The sequence below is a fragment of the Rhagoletis pomonella genome, unplaced genomic scaffold, assembly GCF_013731165.1.
Source record: "Rhagoletis pomonella isolate Grant_MI unplaced genomic scaffold, Rhpom_1.0 Rhpom_scaffold_00003, whole genome shotgun sequence".
Taxonomy (NCBI): domain Eukaryota; kingdom Metazoa; phylum Arthropoda; class Insecta; order Diptera; family Tephritidae; genus Rhagoletis; species Rhagoletis pomonella.
The window spans coordinates 26360961-26370020 of NW_023458557.1; positions in this window are offsets into that span (position 1 = coordinate 26360961).

Sequence of the window (9060 nt, forward strand, 5' to 3'; positions counted from 1 at the left end):
AGCATCTGATCAAGCGGCTCTTGGAGTTTCCGAGAGAGATTCTGCGAAAGATTTACGGACCTTTACGCGTTGGTGATGGCGAATATCGCAGACGATTTAACGATGAGCTGTATGAGCTTTACAACGATATAGACATAGTGCAGCGATTTAAAATTCAGCAGCTCCGCTGGCTTCGCCATGTCGTTCCAATGGACACCGATGCTCCAGCTCTGAAAGTGTTCGACTCGGAACCCGCTGGTGGTAGCAGAGGAAGAGGAAGGCCCCCACTGAGATGGAAAGACCAGGTGGAGAAGGACTTGGCTTCACTTCTCTGCAAGCCACGGCTCACCACTTTTCCCTGAAATTCAAACGATTTACAAACACATTCACAACTTTTTAGTCATCTCACTTACAAATTTTTTGTTCGAACTGTCAAACAAATTTCCCTTTGTAGGAGCTGCGTACCCGATAAGAAGTCGTATTCTAATAAGAATTCTATGCGTTAGAGCGAGCAAGTTAGAAACATCAGAGTTTTGATGACAGCATACATACTGTGAAGAAATGTCACTTTGCGAAAATTTTGAAGGTAAGAATATGTATTTAACAATTCCTGGTAACAGAGGAAGAGGAAGGCCTCCTCTGCGTTTTGGAAAGACCTGGTGAAGAAGAACTTGGCATTTCCAATTGGTGTCAGTTAGCACAGAAGATAACTGACTGGCGTACTGTTTCGGACTCGGCCAAAATCGCTTAGGCGGTTACAGCGCCAATAAAGAAGAAGAATTATATGTAAAAACCACATTGTTAGCTGCATGTTAACATGTCACGAATATAAAAAAATTTAGAACGTCAGCGTAAACAAACTTTTTTTTTCAAAATAAAAAAATAAGTGTCTCTTTTTTTTATCAAAAATAACAATATTCTGATGTAGCGTTTATGAATTTCCAAAAAGAGTGTCTTTATGAACCACTCTAATGTATACGCATACCATTGTCTGGTAATAAAGAGTGAACATGAAAATTAAAGCAAAAAAAACGTAGGTTACTTGCGAGTTATAATATAAATATAAACTTTAACAATTTCAGCAACACACAAAAATAGAGCTTTCACACGAGCGTTTGTTTGGTTTTCAACTGTCAAAATTTTACTTTGCATTTGGCACAGCAAAATTCAATTCATTTGTACACCATAGCAAATTTTTCCGCCCGTCTATCCACAGAGAAAAAAGTTATGGATTGGCACAGGCCCTGAAAATACTGGATAGTGTGAAGAATACTGCGGCAACGCGAAGCGAACAACGAGAAATAGGCAGAATGTTCGAGGAATGACTTAGAATGTTCCACAAAGAGAAACGTCAGGTTGGATGAACACTGCGAACAGCGAGAGAAAGAGAATGAGCGATAAAACTTCAGAACGTTCTAGAGGTGCCATAAGTACGAGCGCAGGTATATAAGGGCGCCGCCACAGCGAAGTGAGTTAGTTACAAGACAGCAAGCTACAAGTAAAGTGAGCAGAGAAGTGAGTTGCGAATAAGCAAGCTATAAGTTTAATTGTGTTAACAAGTTTAGTTAAGCGTTGTTATTGCTTTAACAAGTATTGTAAAGTGTTTTTACTGTATTAGCGAGCATTGTAAATTGTTTGTTGTACAATAAAGTTAATTGTACTACAATTTGGTCATCGTGAGCATTTATTTAACAGTCCAGCGATACGAGCCCGAGTTTATTTGGGAAATCCCACGGTGCAGCGAACAGAGGTGGCGCCGTCAGTGGTACCGCTACTTTGGTTTTGCCGATTTTGACAGTTGTGGTAACTTGTAAACAAACGTTCGTTTACAAATCAGCGAAAGAGAAATTTAATCATATGTGAAAAATCAGTTTAAATTGTGTTAATTTGCAATTTGTGAGTGATTTTTGAGTCGAAGACTGCGTAAAAACTAACAAAATGAAGTGCTGTTTGTTAAATTGCGACAACCGTCAAGATAAAAGATGCGTAGATGCAAGTGTAGCGCTGGGACGAGTCGCTGCATTGTGTGTACATAGGGCACGGCAAAGCCGTTCCCGAAATGTTTCTTTATTATTACATTAAAAGCATTTCCTCACAATGAGTTTGCTTCTCCTCCAAGCAGCCTCCATTAGCAAGTTAACTAATCAATCCCGCGGAGATGCTGCCGCAGTCGTAATTGCAAAGCAATGGAGTGCACTAAAACGTTTGCTAAAGCAGCCTCAATTGCAAAGCAATGGAGTGCACTAAAATGTTACCTATTCTCTAATAGATTAGGTGAAAAATGCAATATTTTCGCGTTTAGCAAAATTAAAACACGTTTTTCGCTGTAAAGTGAACTGTTTTGGAAGTTTTAACTCGTTTTTGTTTTCGCTCTATTCTTTGTTTACTTGTGGTACACAAATGTCAACGCCCAGGACGGTGCAATCTTGTATTCTATCATTCTTGGGGAAATCCCTCAAATCTTCGAGGATAATCGTAACAATTGGTGTCAGAAGTGGGATTGTTAAATAAATCCCGAAGGACAAACTTTTGAAAATGGCAAAAATTCAGTACTTAAAGATTGAGGAACTCAAACAGGAGTTGGAAAAGCGTAATTTGGCCACCTCCGGAAGAAAAGTGGAATTGATATCCCGGTTGCGAGAGGCTATGGAAGCAGAAGGCATCGACGTGGACAAATACGACTTCCAGGGTAAACTCGACGATGCATCGGCAAACGACGAACAGAAGGATGAGGCCGCTTGTTCGTCGAAGGATGTGCAGCAGACATCCGGGAAGGTTGAAGAACAGCAAAAGTCTCCAAGTTCATCAACAGCTATGGACACCACCACGATATTGGCTGCCATGTCACATATTTCATCACAACTGTCGTCACAGATGCAAACACAGCTTGAAGCACAAAGATCGCAGTTGTCGTCAGATGTTTCATCGCAGATACAAGCGCTGGAGACACGTATATCAGCAGCGGTATCAGCACAGATGTCATCACAACTGGAAGCACAGGATGCAAAGATTGTACAAATACAGGAAAAAATCGAAGAGAGACAGGACAAAGTCGAGGCTAAGGTAGAAGAGTTGGAAGGTCGCCTCCGAGATTTGCAGATGAATCTTCCAGCTACTTCAACGAGCGCTCCTAAGGTAAAAACTCCATCCTTTGACGGCACGATTCCTTTCCAATTCTTTAAGCTCCAGTTCGAGAAGACAGCTACAGCAAATCGTTGGAGCATGGAGCATAAATCCGCTGCTCTGTTCGTGGCATTAAAAGGATCTGCAGCGGAAATCTTGCAGACAATTCCTGACTATGAAAGGAACAATTACGATGCATTAATGGGTGCAGTGGAAAGACGTTATGGTAGCGAGCACAGGAGATAGTTTTACCAGATGGAGCTGGAGAATCGCTGCCAGAAATCCAACGAGACTCTACAGGAAATCGCCTCCGAGGTTGAAAGGTTGGCTCATTTGGCAATTGGAGATGCATCTGGTGAGCACCTCGAAAGAGTGAAAATCCAGAGGTTCATCAACGGAATGCGGGACGTGTATACCAAGCGAGAGACGTACGCGAATCAAAAGCCAACATTTGCTGAAACTGTCTCGTATGCTCAGACGCGTGATATGGTGGCGCTCCTAAGTAGACCAGCCTACAAAGCACATCGCGTGGAAGTAGAAACACCGGACGAGACAATTGAAATGCTGAAGAAGATTATCCAATTGCTGGGCGAGAAAAAGCATGGCTCTGGCAAATGTTTTAAATGTGGAAAGCCAGGCCACTTCGCCCGCACTTGCAGCGCAAGTTCCAGTGCGCTCAACAATTCAGCAGGACGCAAACGCAGGGCTGAAGGAGACGAATCCAACTCCAATCAGTCGTTAAACTAAAACGAGCCAGCAGCAAGGGGCGCGCGCTGGCTCTCGCAATTGAATGCCACATAATCTCCGTCTCGCAAATTGGTAGAAAAGCGAGCAACGTTACGGTTGGTGGATATGTGGAACGACATGTGCGAGTACTAACTGTGGATACGGGCGCATCACATTCCATCATTCTATCTGATTTGGTCGCTAAAGAGGTAAGGCCATTACCTTTAGCAAGGTTGAGGACAGCAACTAGTGAGGACACCCAAGTTGTAGGAGAGGTAACATGCAAAGTCGCGATAGGGAATGTGACGGTGTTACACAAGTTCACAGTCGCGGCGATCGTGGATGAAGTCATCATTGGAATAGACTTCTTACTTGATCAAGGTATGCACATCAACATGAAGAACAGGATTATGACGTACAACAACATGGAAGTGCCCCTTAAGTTTGGGTATGATGGCCCGTACAGCAGCAAGCGAGTTATCCTAGAGGAAAGCGAACAGATTCCACCGAAGTCAGAAGCAGTTGTGTGGGCGAAGATTGATGGAGATTGTGGGACGAACAAATTGTGGGTTGTTGAAGCAACACAAAATTCTACACCGGACGTACTTATTGGTAAAACCCTGGCTAAGACGCAAAAGGATGGACGCATCCCAGTTCGAGTGCTCAATGAGTTCAAATCACCAGTCAAACTCCGAAGAGGAACTGTACTGGGGCAATGTCGAGAGGTAGAGGCAATCTTCAACTGCGAAATATAACCTAAAGGCGATTCGATTAGCGAGAATGACATTGCGGAAGACATTAATGCATGGACGGAAGGGTTGGAAGAAAAATACCAGCACAGGAGTAAGGAACTTCTTCGCAGATACTCCAACATATTCGACAAGGATGACGACAAACCAGGCAGGACTAACGTTGTGAAACATCGCATTGATACTGGCGATGCAAGGCCAATCTGTCAAGCTCCTCGGAGTGTTCCACTTGCCAAACGTGAATCTGTTAGCCAAATAAGTAAAGAAATGAGCAAGAGTGGTGTGATTGAACGATCAGCGAGTCCATGGAGTTCGCCGGTAGTATTTGTGAAGAAGAAGGATGGTCAAATGCGGTTCTGCGTAGACTACCGGAAACTAAACGATGTGACGAAAAAGGACAGCTTTCCTCTTCCCAGGATCGATGACACTCTGGACTCGTTGACTGGAACAAAGTTGTTCTCAACACTCGACCTTAAGAGCGGTTATTGGCAAGTGGAGGTAAGTGAAGGGGATAAGGAGAAGACAGCTTTCAGCGTTGGAGACGGCCTGTGGCAATTCACGGTGATGCCCTTTGGATTATGCAACGCTCCTGCCACTTTTGAACGACTTATGTACCATGTGCTCAAAGGAATGCATTGGAAGACATGTTGGGTGTATCTAGACGACATTATCGTAATGGGTAAAAGCTTTGAGAAACTCCTGAACAATTTGGAAGAAGTTTTCCAGAGGATAGCTGGCGGTGGTCTGAAGCTAAGTCCTAAATAGTGCTCACTGTTCAGGAAGGAGGTGAACTACTTAAGGCACAAGGTGACAACGGAGCGCGTCTGTACTGCGAAGGAAAAGATAGAAGAAGTAAAGGATTGGCCAAGACCTAGGAACCTGCACGAACTACAAAGTTTTCTTGGGCTATGCACCTACTACCGCCGATTTGTTCCGAATTTCGCCAGCGTTGCTAATAGCCTCCACGAGCTCACTAGGAAAAATAGAGCCTTCGAGTGGAACAAGGAGCAGGAAAGCCTCCAAACTCTGAAGGAAGGGGTATGTACTGCACCTATGCTAGCGTATCCCGTTCCAGGTGCAACGTTTATTTTGGATACGGATGCTAGTGGTTATGCCATAGGAGGCGTACTGTCGCAGGTAATTGATGGGCAGGAGAAGGTGGTTGCCTACTATAGGTGGTCCACTTGGAAAGGCTTGCAGCGTTTGGAACAGCAAGTGTGTCTGATCGAGACGATCAGACTTAGGTGGAGGGCAGTGTGACGAATTCTGCGGCAACGCGAAGCGAACAACGAGAAATAGGCAGAATGTTCGAGGAATGACGTAGAATGTTCCACCAAGAGAAACGTCAAGTTGGATGAACACTGCGAACAGCGATAGAAAGAGAATGAGCGATAAAACTTTAGAACGTTCTAGAGTTGCCATAAATACGAGGGCAGGTATATAAGGGCGCCGCCACAGCGAAGTGAGTTAGTTACAAGACAGCAAGCTACAAGTAAAGTGAGCAGAAAAGTGAGTTGCGAATAAGCAAGCTATAAGTTTAATTATGTTAATAAGTTTAGTTAAGCGTAGTTATTGCTTTAACAAGTATTGTAAAGTGTTTTTACTGTATTAGCGAGTATTGTAAATTGTTTGTTGTACAATAAAGTTAATTGTACTACAATTTGGTCATCGTGAGCATTTATTTAACAATCCAGCGATACGAGCCCGAGTATATTTGGGAAATCCCTCAAAGCTTCGAGCAGATTCGTAGCAATGGCGCGTATTCATAGTCCAGCAACTAAGTCGAAACTAAAAAAGTTGCAACTTAAATTTGAGTACCAACTTAAAATTTACCTCTATTCATAGTCGCATTTCAGACTTCTCCTAACAGGTCTATTCTGCACGTTACCGAAGATTTTGTAACCGGATAATTTTGTTACCAAAAAATGTTACCAGTTCTTGTCACCGCGATTCTAGGAACGTTGGTAATGCAGTTAAAATATTCAGCTATGAAGAATTGTGCAAATTCTGGCATTGCATATTTCACGGGGCAATACTTTGTTACCAGCTTATGAGATGGTAACAAAATTTACCGGTTACAAGAATACACAGAATGCGAAAAGGGTTTAAAAATCGACAGGAATAGGGCTTTCGCACGAGGCGATTTTTCAGGCAACTTTTAGTTGAAAGCAAAAATCGCCTCGTCCGAACGGCCTTTCAACTAATCGCTTTCAACAAAGTTGGTCGCCAGCCAACTTTGAGCTCGTTCAACTTTTTTTCCTTGCAACCCTGTGCTTGTTTACATTCTGTATCAGTGTTGGGATATGAAATTGTTCTTTCAGTACGAAATCTATACAAAAAATGTACTTTTCGGCTATAAATTGTCTACACTTTTTAATTCGCTCATATATTTTCTTAGTACATTCCCTTCAAGACCAATGATTTTATGGTATTCATGAGAAAGTTTTATTGTTTATGTACATACGTTTACGTATTTTACACTTTTACAAACTGATTCCACGTGCACATGTATTGCATTTAACGCAAATATGTATGCACACATATTCAGGTATACATCTTAACAAAAAGCATATTTAAGTTATTATTAATGGATAAAAGAGACATTTTCTTTGGATTCAGTACTAAAATTTAACATTTTAATAGAATTTCAAGTGTTTATCAAAACTTTACGAGAAGATTTGACCATTTATCTTAATATTATTCAATTTTAATTATTTTTTGTAAAAATACGCTTTATATTTTAAGAAAAGCCGTACAAATCCAAGGTTCAAACTTTGTGCAACATTAAAAAAACCAACACACTTTCGTAAAAATTTCGATCTATTTAATTCGATTTCCTATATTTATTTTGAGTGTGTGGTTTTTTAGCCCATTAAATTTTAATATAACTAAGTTTTTTAAGATTTCTTTGATGAAGGTGTTGCTAATTTCCTCCATATAAAAAAATCGTCGAACACACTTCGTATGGAAGAAAATGGCTGACATCGTCGACAAAACAAAATTGCCAAGTTGAACGGTAAGTCCCAGCTACTTTAAACTTGCATTTTATTATACTAAAATCGAATGGGCTAAAAACTAAAGAATATTAATAAAGCTCGAAATTTTTACAACAGTATGTTGGTTTTTGGATGTTTCGCAAAGATTTAATCTTGGGTTTATACAGTTTTTCTTAAGGAATACATTATAGTTTATAAACAGATATTTAAAATTAAAGAATAATAAAATAAATAGTAAAACCTTATCAATATGTGAGTGCCGTAAAGGTATTATATTTAAGAAAATCTCTTCTTATAACTAACGAAAACTTTGTTTCTATATGAAGCTGACTTTGACATTTTGTTTTAATAAAACTTAGTATCGAAAAGTTTCTTGAAAAATTTGCCTAGGCTATGTTATACTGGTTCGTTCAAGCCATTTTTCAAAACTTACAAAGGTAAATACGAACAGGCGAACTGTGAGTTTTCAGAGCTATATATTTTTAGTATTCATTACAAAACTTTACTAAAATGTACAAGTACAATTGTACCAAAAATGCCAACACTGTTATGTATACATACTTTTTTTTCTTTTTTACTTTTTTACTCTTATTTTATCTTTCAGCTTCGCTAAAAGCACTTCTACCAACGCTTGGCTTACCAAATTTACGCCAATTGATAAAATTTTGCGATTTAAATTCATTTTCAATAATGTAAATAACGATTCGTGTTGAATCCAAAATCGCCTCGTCTGAATAGGGATGGCAACTTTTCCACTTTCAACTTCTCATTCAACTACGTATTCAACTTTTGTTGCCTGTAAAATCGCCTCGTGCGAATGCCCTAGAACTTTATTTACCGGTTACAAACTTTTTATTACCAGCCCAGAATAGATCTGTAAGTAGTTTCGACTTAGTTTACGATATAGCAAAATGAGTGTGAAAATGTATCGATTTTTCTTTACGATATTTTGGAAAAATTACATTTTTATTAAATAATATCAAGTTTGATCATCCGTTTATGTAATTTTTATTTTCATTGCATGATTATGCAAAATAATAAGGTATCATTTTCTTGTTAATTGTGTGAAATAGCCAGAACAACCGCAGAGATGTGAAGTCGATGTTTATCGAAAGCATGCTGTGAAACATACAAATAGTAGATATCTAAATGTTATGCACAAATTTACTTTATAAGAACTAGCGTGAAACTGACTTATTATTTGAAAATTTATCTAAATTATTCCAATTATAAAATTGTGATGAAGCTTTATTCGAATTGTAATACGCATTTAATTTCATCTTCCGATTAAAATGGATCGATCTTTGTAAATTTTAAAATCACCCTCTACCAACTTAATTTTTACATATTTCGTCTGTTTTCCCTTAATTTGATAAAATACTTCTTCCTAGTTACGACTTAGTTGCAGCTGCAGCCGAAACTAAATTTTAAGTTGGTACTTAGCCAGAAAAGTCGAAACTAAGGCGACTATGAATAGCTTTAGTTGT